Source organism: Pelobates fuscus, chromosome 6 (genome assembly GCF_036172605.1).
Source record: "Pelobates fuscus isolate aPelFus1 chromosome 6, aPelFus1.pri, whole genome shotgun sequence".
In the NCBI taxonomy this organism is placed as follows: Eukaryota; Metazoa; Chordata; class Amphibia; order Anura; family Pelobatidae; genus Pelobates; species Pelobates fuscus.
The window spans coordinates 118,341,716-118,365,442 of NC_086322.1; the positions used below are offsets into that span (position 1 = coordinate 118,341,716).

Below are 23,727 nucleotides of genomic sequence, written 5' to 3' on the forward strand. Positions count from 1 at the left end.
CAACCCTGACCCCATGAGATTATCTCCCCTAATTCCCAATCAATAATAGGGTTATGTTTTTTTAACCAAGGGTACCCCAGGACTATGGGAACAGAAGGAGAAGAAATAAGCAATAAAGATATGTCTTCCTCGTGTAAGATACCAACAGTTAATTTAACGGGTATGGCTTCACGGAAAATAACAGGCTCAACTAAAGGTCTACCATCTATGGCCTCAACGGCCAAGGGTGCCTCCCTTAACTGGGATGGGATAGCGTGTTTGGTAACAAAAACTTGGTCGATAAAGCTCTCAGCAGCTCCGGAATCTATCAATGCCATAGTTTCTAGTACTCCCTTCTCCCAAGTTAAAGAAACGGGTAGCAGAAGCCTGTGATCTTTATAATTAAGATTAGAGGACAAAATAGAAACACCCAAGGCCTGTCCTCTAGAGAAACTTAGGTGCGAGCGTTTCCCGAGCGATTAGGACAATTTAGGCGTAAATGACCTCTGACTCCACAGTACATACACAACCCCTCCCTTCTCCTGTACTGTCTCTCCTCTTCTGAGAGGCGAGTATTGCCTATCTGCATAGGTTCTGGAAAAAGTGAGGTTGTGGATTCAGAACTTTGAAATGAAGGAGCTAGTTTAAAGGAAGGTCTACGGTTTCTCTCTCGAGTGTTCTGCCTCTCTCTTAAACGTTCGTCAATGCGAGAAATAAAAGAAATTAAATCCTACAAATTTTCAGGAAGCTCTCTAGTAGCAACCTCGTCAAGGATTATGTCTGATAACCCGTTTAAAAATACATCTATATAAGCCTGTTCATTCCACTTAACCTCTGCCGCCAAGGACCTGAACTCTAGTGCATAATCCACAAGTGTTCGGTTTTCTTGTCTAAGGCGCAACAGTAATCTAGCTGCATTGACCATTCTACCTGGAGGGTCAAAAGTTCTTCTGAAAGCAGCTACAAAGGCATTATAATTATATACTAACGGATTATCATTTTCCCACAATGGATTGGCCCATCTCAAAGCTTTCTCCACAAGTAATGTGATAATAAATCCAACCTTCGCCCTATCTGTAGGATAGGAGCGGGGTTGTAATTCGAAATGGATACCTATTTGGTTTAAGAAACCACAACACTTCTCTGGAGAACCACCATAACGTACAGGTGGAGTGATACGGGAAGAAGCACCTACAGTGGCTACCTCTAGACCTGAACTCACAGGAGAGATAGAAGTATTACGCATCTCCTCTGGTTGATTACCAGAACGAGATAGTATCGCCTGTAGTGCTAGAGCCATCTGGTCCATTCTGTGATCCATGGCGTCGAACCTAGAGTCAGAAGGACCAACCTGAGTGTTTGTACCTGCAGGATCCATTGGCCCTGTCGTAATGTCAGGATCGGGACAGGGATCCAACACGCAGAGTACAAACAGGTGGTAGGTACGTATACCGGACCTTAGAATGGCCGGACTTAACGTAAGGAGTAAGTAGAGAATGGTCTAGGAACAAGCCGAGGTCGAGGGAACGAGAGGACAGGTAAGCGAGAGACAAGCCGAGTCAAAGGGTAACAGAGATAAACAGGGTAGTACAAACAAGCCGGGTCAGAACCAAAGAGACAACTAGAATACAAGAGCACTGAGTGACTAGACAGGCTAGAACCACGACAGGGCAATGAGCAGATGCCGAAAGCCTTACTTTATACCTTGATTCTAGAGGGTAATCACGCCCCCGACGAGTCCTGATTAGTGCTCGGGACTTGACTGACAGGTCGACCCGGGTTGGCGTCATGACGTCGACTACTGAGCGTCGCGTCATATAAGGAAGTAGATCCCTCGCGGTCGGCTTGTAAATGGCCGAGAGAACCGCGAGGAACGGAAGAAACAACCCCTCTGGGAGGATGAACGTCTAAGTCTCTCACCTCCTCTGAGGTAGAGACTACAGGTACCCTGACAGTATGTCTGTAGAATATATTAAAATGTCGTCCAAGTACACAATAACAAATGAGTGAATAAAGTCTCTTAAGACATCATTGATAAATTCTTGGAATACGGCTGGGGCATTGCAAAGCCCAAATGGCATGACGGTATACTCATAATGACCTGACCTAGTGTTGAAGGCTGTCTTCCATTCGTGGTCCTTTTTTATATGTATTAAATTGTACGCTCCTCTAAGGTCTAGTTTGGTGAATACCGTAGCATGTTTGAGCCGGTCAAACAATTCTGTTATTAAAGGTATAGGGTAAGCATTTTTGATGGTGATTTTATTCAGACCTCTATAATCAATGCAAGGTCTTAAATCACCTTCTTTCTTCGATACAAAGAAGAACCCCGCTCCAGCCGGAGAAGAGGATCTCCTAATAAATCCCTTGTCTAATGATTCTTTAATATACTCCTCCATGACACGGTTTTCTTGAACCGATAAGGGGTACACCCTGCCCTTCGGAGGTATAGTGCCAGGCAACAAGTCAATAACACAGTCGTAGGGTCTGTGAGGCAGTAATTTGTCAGCCTCTCTTTTATCAAAGACAGTCTTCAAAGATAAATACTGAGAGGGTATAGCCGTAGACAAAGGAGGAATGGTAGGAACATTAATAGAATTCATAGGCGTGACTTCAATAGTACAGGACTCATGGCAGGCTTCACTCCATGATTTTATCTGCCCTGTCTCCCAGTCAAAAATGGGATTGTGGGCACGTAACCATGGATACCCTAACACCAACTGTGAAGAGGGAGATGTGATGACCTGGAACCGAATGGTTTCATAGTGTAAAACCCCTGTGTACATGTGTAGCGGTGCAGTCTCATGAGTAACAACTGGAGATATCAATGGTCTACCATCTATGGCCTCAACGGCCAAGGGTATCTCCTTCTCCCTGATGGGAAATGAACGTGGATACATCTCAAAATGAAACTCTATTTGGTTAATGAAGCCTCTGCAAGTCTTAGAATCCCCTCCATACCTAGGAGGAGGTGTTAAATGGGCCGAAGTAGTAGGCAAAGTGGATACTTCAGGAAGCAGGGGTGTAGGAGGGTTAGGTGCGGTTGCTGGAATGGTTCTAGCTAAGAGCGTCTGGAGAGCCTGAGCTATCTGATCCATACGGTGATCCTGCTCTACAAATCTAGCCTCATGGGACGCCATCTGTTGAGCTAAATCTGCGGGGTCCATGGCCCTATCGTAATGTAACGAGAATATACCCCTACACGCAGGATCCAGCCAAACATAAGACAGCACAGAGGAGAGATACGTCTACCGGACCTTAGAGTGGCCGGACTCGACGTAATAGGAGAAGTACAGAGTCAGGAACGATCCGAGGTCAAGGGCACAAAGAGACAGCGTAAATGAGAACTAGCCGGGGTCTGGTACACAGGAATCAGCAAGCTGGCAAACAGTACAGACAAGGATAAAGCGAAAACGAAGTCAGAATACAAAGCCAAGGTCAAATACGGAGAAACACAACTGAACACAACAAGCACTAAAGGGAACTGTAGCAGAAACCACGATAGGGCAAGGAACTAAGGGAAAAGGGTAAGTATAAGTAGCCTTAAAACTAATGTGATTGGCTCCTGTCACTTCCACACCCCCAAAAGGTAAGTGTAGGGGGTGATTGGCATGACAGGAGCCAATGGGAGCCTTTTTGCAATTTAGGCTCCCACTGTCTCTTTAAGAGCGCGCCCGAGACTCGCGGCGCGCTCTTAGCTGCAGGCGGGACACGTGACCGCAACTCGAGGTCACTGCCCGTCTTCCTGTTTGGAGAGTCGGATGAGCCGCACGCGGCTCGTGCAGCCGCAGGACCGCGCGCGGCTCGTGCAGCCGCAGGACCGCGTGCGGCTTGAAGAGAGGACCGCGGCCGGCCCCCGGATAAGGTAAGTAACGCTACACCTTCATAGTAGATAATCGGGACATTTTAATGGGATTCACAAAGAGTGACAAACACAGTATACCCATTCTTAACATTCTTGTTTAAAATGTTTATCTGCACTGATATTAATAAGGAAGTACCACCCTGGAGCAGCGAGCAGCTCTAATTTTAAAGGTCAGCCATCGATTTTAAATTGGCTGACCTTTGAAAGACAAGCAGGAACTTTGATGATTATCCAGAGTGTGGAACATAATTGGACACCACAATAGGACAGTGCTAGAGGAAAAGCATTATGTGCACATTTTCATTTATGTGCAATCCTGTTTTACTGTAATAAATGTACAGTGCCTTAATTCCCTTATTCTGTTTGTCTCCTCCTTATGTATACGGCTGTTGAGAGTTTGAACCATTTATTAATCTATTTGTTAACTAATTGGTGTTTGGTGCCCTCGCATGTATTTTTTTTTTATTTTAAAAATCATAACTATTTAGTAAATGTAAATTGAGTTTGTTTTCTATAGTTGTACTTTGTGTGTAGCAATTATTGAATGTGAAACTTTGTTTTATTTTTTTCCTTTTTTTATATTTTATTCCTAATTAATATTGAATGTATGTATATACATTTTTAGGGTATTAAAAAAAAGTCATATTTCTCCTTTAATAAAATGAGATATAATATATTGGTATTATTATCGTTGGTACACTTAAACAGAAAAGGTGAAATTGTGGTAGAGTGAATGTATGGTAAAAGTGTCAAAAAAGACTGGGTCACAAACGCATTGCATCTCAAAAAAACATGGTACTTTGGGAGTTAGGGGCTAGTCAGTGGCAGAACTACTGCCGGTGCAGCCGTGTGACAGCCCTGGGGTCTGCATGCTGAGGGAGGCCTATTGGGTGGCTTATGGAGCCACCCCATGGGCATTGTTAAACAGGGACCCAGTAGAATCGGATCCTGGGAGGAAGTGAGAACAGGTCACTTCAAGCTTAAATACAGAGCCAGATGGCTGCGTAGGATTGCTTCTCCCCACCAGGTTCAGCCTGGGAGTATTATTACTTTTATTGTTATGTTTAGTGGACCCCTGCTGGACCCCTGCTGCCAGCACCTTTACCATACAGTAATAATAGCTATCCATCAATCCCAGATTCCCCCTAGGGCTGAGCGGTGGCTTAAGGGCCTGGTATAAGAGATAAACCCCCTACCACCGTATCTTTTGTGCCCTCTTGCTGGCAGTACATGTGCCTGCTGGTGGATCCTGGGTGGATCGAGAGCAGGGCTCTGGATGTGAGATACACCATTTAAAGGATGCGGTTTCCATGCAAGGTTCAAAAACATTCAAGAAAATTGCTTTAAATAAGTATTTCACATTTTGTTTTTTTATGCTGGTTTGCTCACCAACCTTTAAGTTTATTATGTGTATCTATGTGCCAGTGTGTGCATCTGTATGTCAAGGTGTGTGTATGCCTCAGTGTGTATGTGTATCTGTGTACATTAGTTCTGCCACTGGGGCCCACTCTACATTAGTTCTACTCAGGGGCTACTCAGATGTGAAATATGAGTAGAACTGAAAAATCTAGACCAAAATATCTGAGTTGGTTAGATTTTGCAAAACTCAACTCAATTCACTTTTTGTGAATAGTCCCTATAAAAACTGAGACATGAAGCGCTCTTGCTGTAGAGTTGCCACTATTCTTCCAAGATACTTGCCGAGAAAACTTGATGCAAATTAAAAAGTTGTGAACTAGAACTTCATCTGTAGTTACTCTGAAAGTGAACAGACTTGCCATAGAACATATTCTGCTAGCTAAAGAGACTTATCAATTAAATCTGCTACTGGTTTGTGGGAACTTATCCTTGCCATCTGGGATAGCATTTTCTCAGTGGCGGAACTACCAGGGTTGCAAAGGTCGTTACTACGACCAAATCCTGTCAAGGCCAGGCCTGAGGGCTCAGTGATTTGCTGAGTTTGCTGATATTAGACTGATCTTTAATGTGCAGCTAGGAGGGCCTGCATCACACTTAACTCAGACTCTCACTTCTAGCCTAGCCCCTCACAGCATAGTGTGCAATAGCCAATGTCATACACAGTGTGTTCCCCAGGTGTGTTCAAGCCGTGCTGCTCTGATCTACAGCACTCATAAAAGCAGGGTTCACATGCAATCACACTTAGCCAACCACCACAACAACAGTCAGCTACCACACACATCCTACTCAAGTGCACGGGGTGATGAGGTGTGTCCTTTTATTTTTGCACCAGAGCTCAGTGGTTCCCAGTAACACCCCTGCAATTCCTTTATTTAAATCAATAAGAAAATTGATCAGTAAGCAGAGCAAGCCTTTACCTGTTATTAGAATCCAACCCTAATTGTTCATTCACCTTATAGTAAATTATAGAGTATTGCAAATCAGTTTTCCCCTTTTCTATAATTCACTGTTTAGTGAATAAACCATCCTACTTATCAAAATAGAAAAGTGAACTACTCATTTAAACTCCCATTGTTCCATACGGAACACAATGGGGATTGGCGAACATCTTTAATCATGCTCCCTCTTATAATGGAGTTCTGTATTTCCTACTCCATATAAGGAAACAAACTGCATATTGTCATAATAATGTTTTGTGTGGTCTTGTGAAGTAACCATATTCATTTTCCCTGTGTAACCTTTTCATAAGTGCCTTGGGATAAATTTGGCTGCTTTGTTTAACTGTACCACTTACAAAGTGCAAGTAAGGAATGGAATTCTCGCGATAGTTAGAGACGTTTGTCCTTTTTATCACACTAGTCGGAATAATTCATGAAACTATACATTTCAGGGAAGTGAAATCCTGGTTAAAATAGGCAAGCTGTGACTAAAGCTGAATTGGATAATTTTGCCAAATTAGCTATGTTTGCCTTGTAAACTAAATAACTAAATTAGCTATGTTTTGCTATTCACATTTCCAGACACTCAAGAGTGTAGTGAATGAACCTAATAGTGTAGGAGGTAGGTGTTGCTTGAAATTTGCCGGCAGCCCTTGGATGTAGTTAACAGAAAAGCAACCATTCTTATGATGAAGTGATTCATAAACCTGTTGTGATCACTAATCCTATGATTCTAAACAGAAATGAACAGAGGATGACTAAGTAAAGTGCCCTTTTGCTCCAACAATAAATCCCTTTCTGAGATAATAAGAATGCCTGAGAAATTTGGAGAATCTATGGCGAAAAGACTTACCACAACATACAATGCCCCTTGCCTCTTGCTGGGGGCAGACTGGCAGCTCATAGGACCCTTGGGCTATGGGGATTGGTGGATCCCCTCCTTGTGCAGGTTTTTTTTCTACTGCTCTTCTTTCCCTTCTTTGTGTGACTCTCACACAGATATTATGTGCGCGCTGCACAGCACCAAGAATGGTTGGGTGAGAGCCACTTAGTCATGACTTCCACTGCTACAGTGTGCCAAACAAGGCCAGATTTACTGAGTTAATCCAACAAAAAAAAACAGTGTTTTAACAAAACACTGTTTTTGGATGGAGTAACCTTTGTTGGCATGCCTCCCCTCATTAAAATAAAGTAAAAGTAAAGCAAATGTAAAGAATTACTACAGTGTTAGGAATACATGTCTGTAGGTGTAAAAACTAATACACTGTACACAGTAGCTGTAAAACATTTTTTAGATCCCTGGCTACCCTTGGCTCCTGGTAAAAAAAAATTGACAATCTCAACCAATCCAATGCTTTCTCATAGGAAAGCATTGGGAGGCTATCGCGCATGCACGTCAAAACATTGTGCTGCGCCAATCAGCATGAAATGCATGCAGAGTGTGAAGATGCTGAACACCAGTGTAGCCAAAAAAGCAACATGAAGGACACAGCTGAAGATCTACAAACAGTAAAACATACAATAGTGTAATACAGTTTAAATGTAATCTGTGCACTAGCAGAGTTGCACTTACAGGAATAAGTTGGTATATATCGCCTTAGGGTACCTTCCCTTGGAATACTGTGGGGCTAATCCAGAACCCCTTTTCTTGAATGCCGGCCTTGATCACCAAAATGGAAGATGGGACTCTGACTTTTAGTAAAGTGCTTTATTGCGTACAAACAAAAGTAATAAATAAAATAATAGAAAGTAGCTAGAGGTCCTACGCGTTTCGTCCTGAATATATGACTTCCTCAGGGACCTAAGTAGCCAAAAGCAGCTCAATCAGGAATCCCCGAGTCAGGGAAAAAGCAGCATAAAATCCTTCCCCTCTATTCCTCCTATTTATATGTCTCCTCTTTCTTCTTATTGGTATCTCCAACCTTCTTTGCAGCTGTGAGAAGTCTTCCTTGATCAAAGTTTATGAGTCTTTGGCCTTTCATGTCGGCATTTCCAGTGCACAGTGATTGAGAGGTGCTTGCCGATGAGCGTGCGTTTCAAACAGCGATCAATATACTGTTCTGCACTGACCCAAGAAGTACCTCCAGTGCTGTCTGAGTGACTGCCACCAGAGGTGTTACTAGGCAGTAATGTAAACACTATAGAATGCAAAATAGAATAGGATGGCGCAGAAATATGGAGAAAAACACAAAACCAATGAATGCAGCAACCTACAAGGGGATCTGATACAATTCACCAAGTAAGAAATAAACCATAGAAAGTAGGTGCGCAAGATAGGTATATCCCTTTAAACAGTGAAGTGTGTAAGGCATGCAAATTTGTCATGCAATAGATTATACAGTCGCAAATGCAAACTCTTATTGGGATAACACCATATATCAAGTGACTTATGCAGGGAAATGCACACTTATAAAGAGTAAATGAATAATGAATACTTGCACAGGTCTGCTCAGATGATGTATTCTGAAAATATAAAGAGACACAGACCTAGTGCAATACTGTTTCAACAAATAATTATAACTAAAAAGGAATGTTCCAAACTCACAATTGTGGAGTGGTTGTAGTACCACTCCAAACTATTTCGCTCTGGGAGGATCAATCCCCTGTGGTCGTGGGATCCAATAAATTGACAACTGGAAGCAATCACTCGGTATCCGGTCCGTTTTAGAAGTAAAAATCCATTTATTCCAACATAAAAATGTGTGTTTAAAAATAACAAATAAGTATATTCCTATTGCTGGTTTGAGAGTTCAGTAAGTCCAGAGTTACGTTTTTCACCAAAACGAAAGTAGTAGTTTTCTTACTCTGTCTCCGGTTCTCCCAGCCAGCGAGGTTACTTCCGACTTCCGGTTTCCGGTATCACGCAACGCGTTTCGCCCCGCCTCTTGGGGCTTTCTCAAGCGTAAGTGTGGGTGGCTCCCAATGTCTCTGCAAGAAAGGACAGAAGCTTTGAGCCGCTGCCTGCAGGAACTCTAACACATAATGAAAGTGGGGTTGCTTGTGTAGGATGCTGCTACTGATGTTGTGTTTCTGTATGTCAATGTGCTGTGTTAGAATAAATTGTTTGTCTTCTTTACCTATTCTACAAAGCTGCAGAATATGTTAGTGCTTTTTAAGTGATTGTAATAATTCCATGTGTGTGTGTAAGGAGGCTGTATGTGGCTTTGCATGTGTGGGGAATCTGCTTGTGGGATTGTGTGCATATAGTGAGGCTCCTTGTGGGTTTGCATGTTTATCTTGGGCTGTTTGCAATGTAGTATGTGAGGTAGAGGGCTAGTTATATTGTAGAGTTATATTGTAGTGTAGTGGGATAGTGTCAGGAATCGTACCTGAGCTTGGATTCTAAAGCGCAGAGATGTTCGCTCACCCTTGCAGATAAACACAGTCCAAGGTTGTCAGGGTACCTGTTGTCTCTACCTCGGAGGAGGTGAGACACTTAGACGTCCGTATTCTCAGGGGGGCTGACTCACCCGATCCTCGGAGTCCTCCCGGCCGTTTACACGCCGGCCGCGATTGATCCGCCTCCTTTTATGACGCGGCGCTCAGTAGCCGACGTCATGACGACAATCCGTTCCGACCTGTCAATCAAGTCCCGAGCAACGAATCAGGACTCGTCGGGGGCGGGATCATCAATTAAAGAGCCAAGGTATAAAATAGGGTTATGTGTAATGGTTCATTGCCCTGTCGTGGTTCTAGCTAGTCTGGTCACTCAGTGCTCTTATTACGATTTTTGGTTCTGACTCGGCTTGTATTTTTCTACCCTGCTTACCTCTCTTATCCTTTTGACTCGGCTTGTCTCTCGCTTACCTGCTCTCTCGTTCCCTCAACCTCGGCTTGCCTCTGACCATTCTTTGCTTACTCCTTACGTTAGTCCGGCCATTCTAAGGTCCGGTATACGTACCTAGCTCCTGTTTGTATTCTGCGTGTTGGATCCCTGTCCCGATCCTGACATTACAACAGGGCCAATGGATCCTGCAGGTACAAACGCTCAGGTCGGTTCTCCTGACTCTAGATTTGAGGCCATGGACCATAGAATGGACCAAATGGCTCTAGCGCTGCAAGCATTGCTATCCCGTCCTAGTAATCAATCAGAGGAGATGCGTACTACATCCATCTCTCCTGTAAGTACAGGCCTAGAGGTAACCACAGTGGGTGCTTGTTCCCGTGTTACTTCCCCTTTACGCTATGGCGGCTCTCCGGATACTTGTCGAGGTTTTTTAAACCAGATAGGTATCCATTTTGAGTTACAACCCCGCGCCTACCCTACAGATAGGGCGAAGGTTGGATTCATAATCACGCTACTCATTGACAAAGCTCTGAGATGGGCTAACCCTCTGTGGGAAAATGATAACCCGTTAGTCTATAACTATAATGCCTTTGTCGCTGCTTTTAGAAGGACTTTTGACCCCCCAGGAAGAAAGGCCAATGCAGCTAGACTACTGTTACGTCTTAGACAGCATAACCGAACCCTTGTGGATTATGCGTTAGAGTTCAGATCCTTGGCAGCAGAAGTCAAGTGGAATGAACAGGCTTATATGGACGTATTTCTGAACGGATTATCAGACGAAATTCTAGATGAGGTTGCCACAAGAGAACTTCCTGAAAATTTGGAAGATTTAATTTAATTTATTTCTCGAATAGATGAACGCATAAGACAGAGGCAGAACACTTGAGATAGAACCCGTAGACCTTCCTTTAGACTAGCTCCCTCATTTCAGAATTCTGAATCTACAACTTTAGCTCTCCCAGAACCTATGCAGATAGGTAACACTCGTCTCTCAGAAGATGAAAGACAGTACAGGAGAAGGGAAGGGCTGTGTATGTATTGTGTAGTAAGAGGTCACCTACGCCTAAACTGCCCTAACCGTCCGGGAAACGCTCGCACCTAAGTTTCTCAAGAGGACAGGCCTTGGGTGTTTCTATCTTGTCCTCTATATATGATTATAAAGATCATAGGCTTCTGTTACCTGTTTCTTTAGCTTGGGAGAAGGGAGTACTAAATGCTATGGCATTGATAGATTCCGGAGCAGCTGAAAGCTTTATTGACCAAGCCTTTGTCACTAACCACTCTATCCCATCCCAGCTAAGGGATACACCCTTGGCCGTTGAGGCCATAGATGGTAGACCATTATCAGAACCTGTTATTTTTCGTGAAACCATACCAGTTAAGTTAACCATTGGTATTCTACACGAGGAAGGAATATCCCTCATGCTTATTTCATCTCCTTCAGTTCCAATAGTCTTGGGGTATCCCTGGCTTAAGAAGCATAACCCTATTATTGATTGGGAACTGGGTGAGATAGTCTCCTGGGGTCAGGGTTGCCAGAGAGGATGCTTACAGAAAATCTCACAGGTTTGCGTAGTTGACGCACCGATTAATTCTACCCAATCTACAGATTTACAAATACCGTCTCAGTACCTGGATTTAAAGGCAGTCTTTGACAAAAAGAATGCTGATACTTTACCTCCACATAGGTCCTTTGACTGTAAGATCAGACTCCTGCCTGGTACTATGCCTCCGAGGGGTACGGTATATCCTTTATCCACTAAGGAGAACTTAGTCCTAGAGGAGTATATTCGTGAGAACCTAGACAAGGGATTCATTAGGAGATCCTCCTCTCCTGCCGGGGCCGGGTTCTTTTTTGTGAATAAGAAAGACGGCACTCTACGGCCTTGCATTGATTATCGGGGCTTGAATAAAATAACTATTAGAAATGCCTATCCGATTGCCTTGATTACTGAGCTCTTTGATCGTCTGAAAAGCTCCAAGATTTTTACCAAGTTAGATCTGAGGGGGGCTTATAACTTGGTGAGAATTCAGCAGGGAGACGAATGGAAAACAGCTTTCAATACCCTTTATGGCCCTTTGGGCTTTGTAATGCACCTGCAGTATTCCAGGACCTGATTAATGAGGTTCTTAGGGAATTTCAACATGATTGCATTATTGTATATCTGGATGATATACTAATACACTCTAGAGAGATTGAGACTCACCACAGACAAGTCAGAAGGGTATTGCGCAAACTTCTACAACATGGATTGTACTGCAAATTGGAGAAATGTAGCTTTGACCAATCTCAGATAAACTTTCTTGGGTACGTTATTTCTGGAGACAGGTTTAAGATGGACCCGGTTAAACTCCAATCTATTTTAGATTGGCCATTGCCCAGGGGACTCAAGGCCATTTATTTATTTATTTATTTATTATTGCCATTTATATAGCGCCAACAGATTCCGTAGCGCTTTACAATATTATGAGAGGGGGATTTAACTATAAATAGGACAATTACAAATAAACTTACAGGAACAGTAGGTTGAAGAGGACCCTGCTCAAACGAGCTTACATTCTATAGGAGGTGGGGTGTTATTGCTATAGGTTGCATACAACACAAACACATCTCTGTAACATACTTTCAAGGTGAGCTTTAGTATTTGATCAAGTGATGAACACACATTAGTCTTACTAAGAATAAGATGACTCCCTTGTGTTCTTCATTTACACAGCATATTACTGCATCTACAAACATTAAAAGTCATCAATACTTCTAGGAAACAGAGAAAAGCAAGAAAGCAAGAGAGCACTTTTCACTTGGAAGCTGGTGCCTCTCCACATTATAAGCAGGGCTGGCATACCTATAGGCACACTAGGCGGTGACCTAGGGCGCTGTGTGAGAGGGGGTGCCCGCAGAGGCTGTAATACTGTCTGAATCCCCCATGAGACTATGCTGGCAATGTTCACTCACTGAGAGCATAGAGACCCCTCCACCGCCTGTGATACAGCTGCAGGCGCCCTCCCCTCACTCCTTCAGCCCTCCTTGTATTTCAGATTACAGTAAATGCTTTCAGCTGATAATAGGAGTTACGATTGTAACTCCGCCTCTCCCCGCCCACAAACACGTAAACCCGCCCATCCCACAACGAACTCCGCCTTTCCTTGCCCCAAACATTCTTACTGCCCCCAGTCTGCCTCTTCCCCACTCTTCTCAAGACCAGAAGGTTTGAAGAGGAGGGCAGTTTGCTGCTCCCCATGCCCTGTGTCTGACTGAGGAGAGACTGGAATGACAACAGAGGAGGTACCACAGTGCCTGACTGGGCTGCTTCCAGTGCCCCCAGCCCCCATCTGGCATCTGTCTGTGTGCATTAGGCAGTGTCTATGTGTGTGTTTGTATCAGACTGTGTGTGTAATAGGCAGTGTCTGTGTGTATGTATGTATCAGGCAGTGTATGTGTGTGTGTGTGTGTGTGTGTGTGTGTGTATGTATGTAATATGCAGTGTATGTGTGTGTGTGTGTTTGTAATAGGCAGTGTCTGTATGTATTAAACAGTGTGTATGTATGTAATATTAAGTGCCTGTGTGTATTAGGCAGTGTCTGTGTGTGTATCTAATAGGCAGTGTCTGTGTGTATCAGGCAGTGTGTGTGTATTAAGCAGTGTATGTATGTAGTACATGTATGTAATCATAATATATTGCAATTATGTATAAAGCACGCAGTTTGTATCAGGGATGTAGAATTTATATCGCCCAACTTTTTTCTTTTAGGGCTGCATCAGGGAAGCTGGTGCCAAGCAGGGAGTGTATCTCTGACAGGCATACCGGGATGCTGTAACTGGGCCTTGCTTCAGCTCACAGGGAGGTGTGAAGAGCGGCAGCATTCAACCACTGCTCACAGTGGTGTCCAACACATTCCTCAAGTACCCCCTACCAGTCCAGGATTTAGGGATTACCCTGTTGTGTCTAAAGTGTTGTAACGGCTACCCAGCTAGTAAGAGGGTATCAGCCGTTGGAGACATCCTTTTTCCCGGCAAGTCCCTGTGTAGTAGTGGAGTTGCTTATTCCCATTCACTGGATCCAAGTAAAGAGTCAGGCAGAGCTATTAAAAGAGCCAGGTGATTATGCTGTAAATCCCCTTTCAAGAATGAGACAAGGCTACGTTTTGAAGGGTCAAGAAGAATTTGAATGGCATGCACTATCCTTTTATGTGATGCTGCCCATGCAAGGGAGACATCTACGTAATTAACACAGTAACCAATAAAATATAAGGTACAACCCACACATCTCCTCCCCTCAGATAAACCTTTAACATAATTAACAAAGATACATTTTTCCCCCAGTTTTTGGTGTACCCCAAATATCTGGGGTACATTCATAAATCCCCAGATAGCCCTAGTATCCCCAGATAGCCCTAATCTGGGGGAGCAACATATTTAAAAATCATCCCGTTCGGGTAACGGGTTTGGAGTTATGGAGCTTTAAAGTTTTGACCGACCGCACAGGCACAGTAGCCGAAAATAGTTCCATAAGTTTTGGCCTTGCGGTCGGTCCTTGTTCGTGCGTTAAAAAGTCCCGAAAGGGGGGCGGGGCCGGACCGCCGAGCTGGACGGTCGCAGGTCTGTGCAGCTCCTGCAACCAACTAAAATATATTCTCTAACAACCAAGTCTTACCACCCGAAAATTGACCGACAGCACAGACACCCAGAGCTGAGGGACTGTGGGACCCGGGGAGAGGCTGGCTCATCGAGCTTCAGTCCCCTGGGGGAAAAACACGCTGACCTAAACGGTGCCTTCTCCTGCGGTGAGTGGGGCGGACGGCCGCTGCCCCACTATCCTGCACCACGGAACCCAGCTGAGTGTGCGGACCGGCGCAGGCCCGGCCCCGTTCCCCCCCCTTAGGACCGGTGGGGGTGATCCCGGTCCACACCCGGAGGCCCCACACATGACACTGCAATCGAGGCCAGGGAGCCCAGCTGCCGCACCTAAAATGGCGGGCGCCACGTGCGCAGCCGGCAAAAGGAAGACCAGCTTTCAGCTCGCACTCACAGCCACCAAGGCGGATTGTGCCTCCCACTCAAGCTGCACGGAGAGTCGGCGAAACCAACGCGGCTCAGGTGCACGGGAAACAACAGCCGCACTGGGCATAGGTCACACAGCGAAGCGAACATACTCGCCTGAAGAGACCGACACCTCTGCTGGAAGACCGACCCGGCAATCACCTACAACCCAGCCTGCACTAAGACGGACCGGTAAGCGGCAGCACTCTGCGGAACACACTCAGCTCCCGTTCAGGGCAGACACCAGCCTACGAATGACCAAGAGAGGCAAGCCCACTAAAATACAGCGGCAACACTGGGAAGCCAGCGGAGGAGGCCTACACCAGCAATGTGCACGGACAGCATGTACCCCTGGGGGGAAAGACAGTGCCCCGGCGACGAAACCCTGCACACCATGACTCTCAAAGCACCGCGCAGCTGCCAACTCACAAGACCAGACGTCCTGCAGATTCGAAGTATGTTCGGACACAGCACGGCGGCGGGGATCCAGCCCCTACCAGAGGCAGATACTGGGCTATACCGCAAGTAAATCACGAGGGGTCTGTTGATCCGCCACTGGCCAGGACAGTACCTAACAGGACAGTACCAAAGCTTTGGTCCCTATGCTGTCTCCATACTCCGCTTTACTACACAAACCAGCTTCATGACACACAACCACTGACTTCCATATGGCTGATGGGGGGTTAAATGGGGGTGGAAAAACCTGCGCATGTTTAAAGCTCCTCTCTATAGGCTACATCTACTGTTAAACACATAGACAAGAATACATAACCAGACAAGGGCTGCATGTATACTTCATTAAGCATTAACGCGTTCATAGCGCATATAGTACCAGCGAAGAATATGCTCTCCTTTATTGCGTTTTGTGTTTCATTTGTTTTTTTTCTCTCCTTTCTTATCTCTACAGTGTGTCTCAGAGAAACACCAGTTCACACTCTTGTAGTCATTAGTCACACCGATTTCTCTTCTGTCACACGTAGTATAATCTTGTATATCTATAAAAATGTGCATTTGTTCAGTTATGTCACTTAACCAAAAATTGTGCAAGCACCAACGAATATCCCATTGTAACTAATGCCTGAATAGCACGAGGATTGCCTTTGGGGTACCCCGTGCAAGTCTGTAACGCCATATGCACAGCAAAAATAAAGAATTAAAAAAAAAAAAAAAAAAAAAAAAAAAAAGTCCCGAAAGGCTTGCCATCCGTGAGTATCTTGAGTCTACTTAGTCTTTCTACTGAACGGCAGGGCGTTCGGTAGTTTTGACACGAATTTCCGGTACATTCAGAGGTTTATCGGATTCTCCAATTATTATAGGCGCTTCATTAAAGGGTACTCTTCTATTATTGCTCCTATTACCAATATGACTAGACAGGGTGCTGATACCAAGACTTGGTCTACTGAAGCTCTCGTTGCTTTCAGAACACTCAAGGAACATTTTGCATCAGCACCGATATTAGTTCATCCTGACACATCTTTGCCTTTTCTACTCGAGGTAGACGCCTCGGAGACAGGTATAGGCGCTATCTTGTCCCAAAGGCTAGGTTTGGATAAACCGTAACATCCATGTGGTTTTTTTTCCAAGAAATTATCTGGGCCTGAAAGCAGATATGACATTGGTGACAGGGAACTATTAGCGGTTATTATGGCTTTAAAGGAATGGAGACATTTGTTGGAAGGGACCTTACACCCTGTTACTATTTTGACGGATCACAAGAACTTGTCCTATATTGGGGAGGCCAAGCGCTTGTCCGCCAGGCAAGCTCGTTGGTCCTTGTTCCTCACTCATTTCAATTACGTGCTCACTTATAGGCCTGGTTCTAAGAACTCTAAGGCCGATGCATTGTCCCGCCAACATGAACCTTCTACTATGTCTGATGCGGTTTTGTCTTCTGTAGTTCCCAAGTGTAATATTATTGCCAACACGAGTGTCAGGATACACTCCCCGTTGCTTGCCGAGATCGTGAAGGTACAACATCTGGCTCCCAGACATGTTCCTGGGGCTCGGTACTTCGTTCCTCCTGAACTCCAACTGGAACTGCTGCATTGCTTTCATAACAGTAAAGTGGCTGGGCACCCTGGCATATGCAAAACGTGTTCCCTGATTTCTAAAGATTTCTGGTGGCCTTCGTTACGTAAGGATATTAGGGATTTCGTCGGGGCATGTGATGTCTGTATGAAGACTAAGCAACCTCATACGCTCCCATGTGGGCTTTTGCACCCCTTGGAAATTCCCGAGAAACCATGGTCCTGTTTGGCTATGGACTTCATTGTCGATTTGCCTGTTTCTAAAAAGCAGACTGTTATTCTCACGGTGATTGACAGGTTTACTAAAATGGCTCATTTCGTGCCCTTACCTAAACTGCTCTCTTCTCCCGAATTGGCTGAGATATTCGCGAAAGAGATTTTTCGTTTACATGGTATACCCTCTGAAATTGTTTCTGATAGAGGTTCCCAATTTGTTTCCCGTTTTTGGAAATCCTTCTGTTCTCAATTGGGCATCAAATTGAATTTCTCTTCTGCCTATCATCCCCAGTCCAACGGAGCTGCCGAACGCACCAACCAAAAGGTTGAACAATATTTGCGTTGTTTTGTTTCCGAACACCAGGACGATTGGGTCGGTCTGATTCCTTGTGCGGAGTTTGCGTACAACAATCTCGTTTGCGATTCTACTCGTTCTAGCCCCTTTTTCATGAATTATGGCTTTCATCCTTCCATTCTTCCGTCGGTTTCCCCTTCCCAAGGGGTACCGTCGGTTGATGTTCATGTTGCCAATCTGAGGAAGTTGTGGGATCAGACTCGACAAATTCTTCTTCATAATTCCACGGTGTTCAAACGACACGCAGACAAACGTAGACGGGTGGCTCCGGCTTTTGCTCCGGGTGATAGGGTGTTGTTGAGTACCAGAAACATCCGCTTGAAGGTTCCTTCCATGAAATTTGCTCCTCGTTACATAGGTCCTTACAAGGTTCTGGCTCGAATTAACCCGGTTGCGTATCGCCTTGCCCTTCCACCTGCCCTGCGCATCCCTAACTCTTTTCATGTTTCCTTGTTGAAGCCTTTGGTTTGTAACAGATTTTCCTCCGCTATGTCCTCCCCTCGTTCTGTTCAGGTTGAGGGTCAGGAGGAGTATGAAATCAAATCCATTCTCGATTCTCGTGTTTCTCGGGGGAGGTTGCAATATCTTGTTGACTGGAAAGGGTATGGTCCTGAAGAAAGGTCTTGGGTGGTCCGTGAAGATGTACATGCCCCTCGCCTCCTCCGGGCATTTCATGCTCGTTTTCCGTCTCGCCCCGGTTCCTTCCGCCCGGTGGGCGTTTCTGAGAGGGGGGGTACTGTCAGGGTACCTGTTGTCTCTACCTCGGAGGAGGTGAGACACTTAGACGTCCGTCCTCTCAGGGGGGCTGACTCACCCGATCCTTGCAGTCCTCCCGGCCGTTTACACGCCGGCCGCGATTGATCCGCCTCCTTTTATGACGCGGCGCTCAGTAGCCGACGTCATGACGACAATCCGTTCCGACCTGTCAATCAAGTCCCGAGCAACGAATCAGGACTCGTCGGGGGCGGGATCATCAATTAAAGAGCCAAGGTATAAAATAGGGTTATGTGTAATGGTTCATTGCCCTGTCGTGGTTCTAGCTAGTCTGGTCACTCAGTGCTCTTATTACGATTTGTCTTTTTGGTTCTGACTCGGCTTGTATTTTTCTACCCTGCTTACCTCTCTTATCCTTTTGACTCGGCTTGTCTCTCGCTTACCTGCTCTCTCGTTCCCTCAACCTCGGCTTGCCTCTGACCATTCTTTGCTTACTCCTTACGTTAGTCCGGCCATTCTAAGGTCCGGTATATGTACCTAGCTCCTGTTTGTATTCTGCATGTTGGATCCCTGTCCCGATCCTGACAAAGGTGACCAGATAAGAAGCCACCTGGCACGGGGGCAGTGTAGAAAAGGTGCTCCAATACGCAGTACAGACAAGGTCACAAGCAGAAGGATAGTCAAGGTGTAGCCAAAGTCAGAAGATGCCAGAGGTCAGGATAAACGAGGAGTAGCCGAAGTCAGAAGATGCCAGAGGTCAGGATAAATGTTGAGTGGAGCCAAGGTCAGAGGCCGGGGTCAATCTGGATAACATGCTCAGGAGACTAGAAAGCAACTACTACACAAGTTAACCAGAATCAAAGAGCTGACAATGTTCTCAGGAGGGGGAGAGTTTTATACCCAGCTGATAAGCAATCTGCCTCATGTGAAGCACAGGCAATAGCCACAGAAGACGTCCAGCCCTCTAGTGCTGCAGACATAGCCAGGTTAAAAAAGGGCTAAAACTACTCAAACAGGATCTGAGGCCATGGTAGGTGCCAGGGGAAGTGACTGAGGTTGGTGCAGGAAAGGATGGAAGCATATAAAGCTCTTCTATGATGGTGCCTCACACTTATTAGACTCTCCTAAATTGGTTGCTCGGATTCTGATCTCTGTTGGAACAATGTGGGAGAAGGGAAACATATATCCACCTGTGGTGGCACTGCCCTTGTGTGTTATGGGGAAGTGGCTAGATTAGTGTCTAAATTTAGTTATTGATGTTCCACTTGAGCCATGGATCTGGTTGCTATCAAAACCTTGAAATGTGATTACGAGGGTACAAAACAAAATGGTTACCAGATTAGCTTTGGCAGTGAGGTGAACTATAGCTGAACTACGGGCTCAAGAATCCATGGGTCCACAGATCAGTTTCGCACTGGGGCCCCATGGGTTGTGTGTACGCCACTGTCTCACGCAGAGGCACTATATCAGCGAAAACTTTCCTTTGCTAAAGTATTTAAGTTATGCAGTTGCATGGCGGCTCTAGATGGCTTGTCCCAACACTCCTTAGTAGTCTCGCAGTCTTGAATAGCTCATAACTTTAATTGGCTATACTGGAAAACTTTGCTAACCCAGATTAAATACTATAATACTGTCATGTTTTATTACTTGTGTACTAGGTGGTTGCTCGTACTTTGCACACTACAAACAATGCCTGTTTATAATATGTCTGCAAATTCAATAAACAGAGAATTTGATTTAAAAAAACAATTTTTTTTTTGAGGTTTAGTCACTAAATTCTTAATTATAGTGAATTTAAATCTGAACTGCAAACGTTGCGCAAAAATAGCCGATCTGGAAAAATGATTCAAAGTTATAGTCACAGTGTGGCTAATTAAGAGTCAATTTTGACGTTTGCATTATAATTTGCCGCAAAACCGGAGCACTCAATGAAAATGACAAATACAAGCGCAGAGAGGCAGTATTCATTTTAATTTTGAAAGCACTTGTAGCAATTAATTGAAAAATGTTTACGTTATGTATTTCTGTGTAACCAATTTATGACATAACATACATTAAGTCAAGAATGTGGGTTTAATGTATTCAATTTGTAATATTTTATCCTATTGTAACTATGCAATGTTTTGTGGGTCCAGGACATATCTGAAAACGAAAGAAATCTCAATGTATCCTTCCTGGTGAAATATTTTATAAACAAATAAATAAATAAATGGTTAAATACATTTATTTTTTTCTCAATTTAAGCCATGGAACATATTATGGGTTAAATTACAATTTGATCTTAAATGATAGAGAATCGGATTTCATCTAAAAAATATAATTAACCTAGCAGAATTGTTAGCAAATATCCTCTCTGATTTTAGAAATGAGAAAAAAAAAAAAAAAAGCCCTTTCCTTGTCGTGTCAATCATTTTACAGCATAGAGAGATTATTATATATAGATTGTGTTTATCATGCCTGTTAGCAGGAAAATCCTAGCCAACATGCTTTTTGTAAAAGACCCCCTTCTCTGGATGGATTTCCTGTTTCCTTTCTGTATATGAGAAAGCGACCAGCGAGATTGGAGGAGGAGCAATGTGCCTGTGGCAGCCAGTACAGTGTCGTACAGGAACTCCATTCTATCGCCATGATTCTCTCAGCAGACAAAGATCTGTGGAACACATGACAGCATGAGTCAGGACCGGAGAATCGAAACTACCCCTCTTAGAATCTAGCTGCGCAAACCCCGCTCCTTTTACAGACTATTGTTGAAGCCAACGCATTGTCTTTGATTGCTGGAAGATAATTCAGAGCGCTGCCGGTTTGTTTTCCTGTACTCCTGCCTGCACACTGTAAGTAAACGAAAACAAAACTGCTCTGGGTTATTCAGAAAAATGCAAACTGTGGGGCAGTGAGTCTAACCTTTTGGATTACGTACATCCTTTTTTTTTTTTACTTCCTGTAAAAAAAAAAAAAAAAATCTTTTTTTTTATCGGCAAACAAAATTAAACCAAACCTTAGTTATGTAAGAGCCCCATTCATATTATTTTTTTTACTAATGCATTTATTACATAATGTAGATATTAACAGCCGATTTTTTCAACAAAGGCGTATATACAGTATATTTGTAATTTTGTATGTTTTTAAAGTGCAACTGCCACTTTTCTGAAATTTACACAATTGAATGAAAGACTAAAGATTAACACGTGTTTCACGAGATGCTGTGTTTTCCTGTACATTTATATAAAGGATTAAGCAATTTACTTCATAGTCCAATCAGATATGGAAATGCAGAGGCCAACCTTGCAAATGAAGAAAATAAATAGGAACATTAAGGGTTTATACAAAAAAACAGTAAAGGTGCGGTTGTATGCACACCACACCACAATTTTGTTGTGTTTCCTTCAATTTACCATACAATATTACTGTTTGCTCCCCTCCCAACAGTTTGTTCTGCCATTATTTTCTTTTATTTTAAAGGTACTCTATAGGCCAGGCATAGGCAACGTTTGACACTCCAGATGTTTTGAACTACACCTCCCATGATGCTTTGCCATCATTATGGCAGTAAGAGCATTATGGGGGATTTAGTGCACAACATCTGGAGTGCTGAAGGTTGCCTATCCCTGCTATAGGCCCTTTAAACGTTATCTCCTTGAAGTGGTCTAGGTGCAGTGTCCCTGTTCCCTTAATTTTTTTTTTTAATTTTTTTTAAGGTCAAACTCTGCTCTGTTTATTAGGAGGGTAGGCTCTCTTTTTTTTAATTTGTTTTTTATTCTTTATTTTTGTTATGCATGCAGGTACAAATCGACTTAATAACACCACAACAGCATGTACATTGACCTCTCAGTGAGACAATGGCATTAGAAACATTGCATATTTTTATATTATGATAGTATAAGCAAGCTTAAAGTTCCCAACACATCACATAGTTGAAGAGTCGGTGGACAAGGTGTAGAGGGCATGCGTGCGTGTATGTGTGTGTAAGTAAGCTCAATTTGAAGATTTTAAACAGGTGTAAACTTTCTAATATGTTGCAAGATTAGTAGGTTACCGTGAGTAATAAACATGTTAGGCTAGTTAGGTATATGATATAATAGGTTTTGTTTATGAGTGTGCTCTTAAGAAGGTGCCGCCAGACATGCAGGCTAGTTGGCATGGGGTTGGCCAGTAGCCGGCTGTTCAGGGACATTGCTAGTGGGTGTGAGAGTACATATGATTATCAGGAAAGAGTTGCCTCTAGCAATAACGCTGGTGCGATAGATAGCGTGAGAGTATAGCTTAGCAACGTAAACAACAACAGCTTATGTAAGTAGTCCGTTTCTCATTTTGGTTCTGGGGCGTCTGCGGTGCCCTACGTGGCGGTACCAGCGCTAGCCCGGAATCAGCCAACCCCACACATGGGCCATGTTGTGGAGTTGTTCTTATTGGCTGATTCCGGGCTAGCGCTGGTACCGCCACGTAGAGCACCGCAGACGCCCCAGAACCAAAATGAGAAACGGACTACTTTTCGCCCCAGAACCAAAATGAGAAACAGACTACTTTTCTCCTGTTCCATGTCGGTCCCCGGCTCTGTGTAGCTGAGTTGCCTCTTGTGCCGTCACACGGTGGTTGGCTCCAGCACTGGGTCGTGGTATGGTGGTTCGGTGGTCTGAAGTGCCGTGCTCGGGCATGTTGCAGGGACTTTTGGGCTGCTTGGCATTCTCCTTACCACGTTTGTGGAGGCTGATGTGTGTGCCCGGGTCGGCGAGCTCCGCTTCTCGTCCTCTTGTGTGTCGGGGCTTACGTGGTTGGACAGCTGCCCCGAAGGCCCGCAGTGGGCCCGCAGTGGGGTTCCATAGTGGCGTCGGCGGGTCACCGTGCGAATCCACGAGGCCACCGCCCGAGCCGCATGAAGGTTGGGCATACCCCTGTCACACAGCATCTCATAGAAGGTTGAGCAGAGCTGGTCCAGGGCCTCCAGGGGCTCGCGTTCTGTTTCTGTAGCTTTCTTGGACACGCTCCGGCTGACGTGTGCTTCTGCCAGTTATCCAGGCTCCCAGTTGCTTTTGGCGTTATCCCGCCTGTCTAGTGGAGACCGGGATTACCCCCGCCGGTCCAGGGGGGGGTAGGAAGTCGGTATCGATTCTTGGGTACCTGGTGTCGAAGAGAGCGGCCGCCTCTCCCCTGCTCCAACTCCTGCAGGCCTCAGGTTGCAGTTCGGTCTATGCACCCCAACAGGCTCCAAAGAGGTACCCCCCGATTCCCTGGTGCACCCCCGACGTGGGTAGTGCACTCTGTTGGGTCCTTGGGCTGTATAGCCATCTATATTGCCTTATTTTCCGGTCACCCAACAGGAGCTCCTTCCCACACGTCTGTTTAGCTTGGCGGTCAGACTCTGCCCCGGTAGGCTCTCTTTTATACAACA

At 44.7% G+C, this 23,727-nt stretch overlaps 1 protein-coding gene across 1 annotated transcript in view; it reads left to right on the forward strand.

The window, feature by feature from the left end:
• The first annotated feature begins 20,927 nt into the window (after positions 1-20,927).
• Positions 20,928-23,727, forward strand: part of LOC134614422 (probable ATP-dependent RNA helicase DDX60) — a 118,941-nt gene continuing 116,141 nt past the window's right edge. Inside the window, exon 1 of the mRNA XM_063458190.1 lies at positions 20,928-21,172. The gene's annotated coding sequence lies outside the window, so the exon portion shown is untranslated. The remainder of the gene's footprint in view (positions 21,173-23,727) is intronic.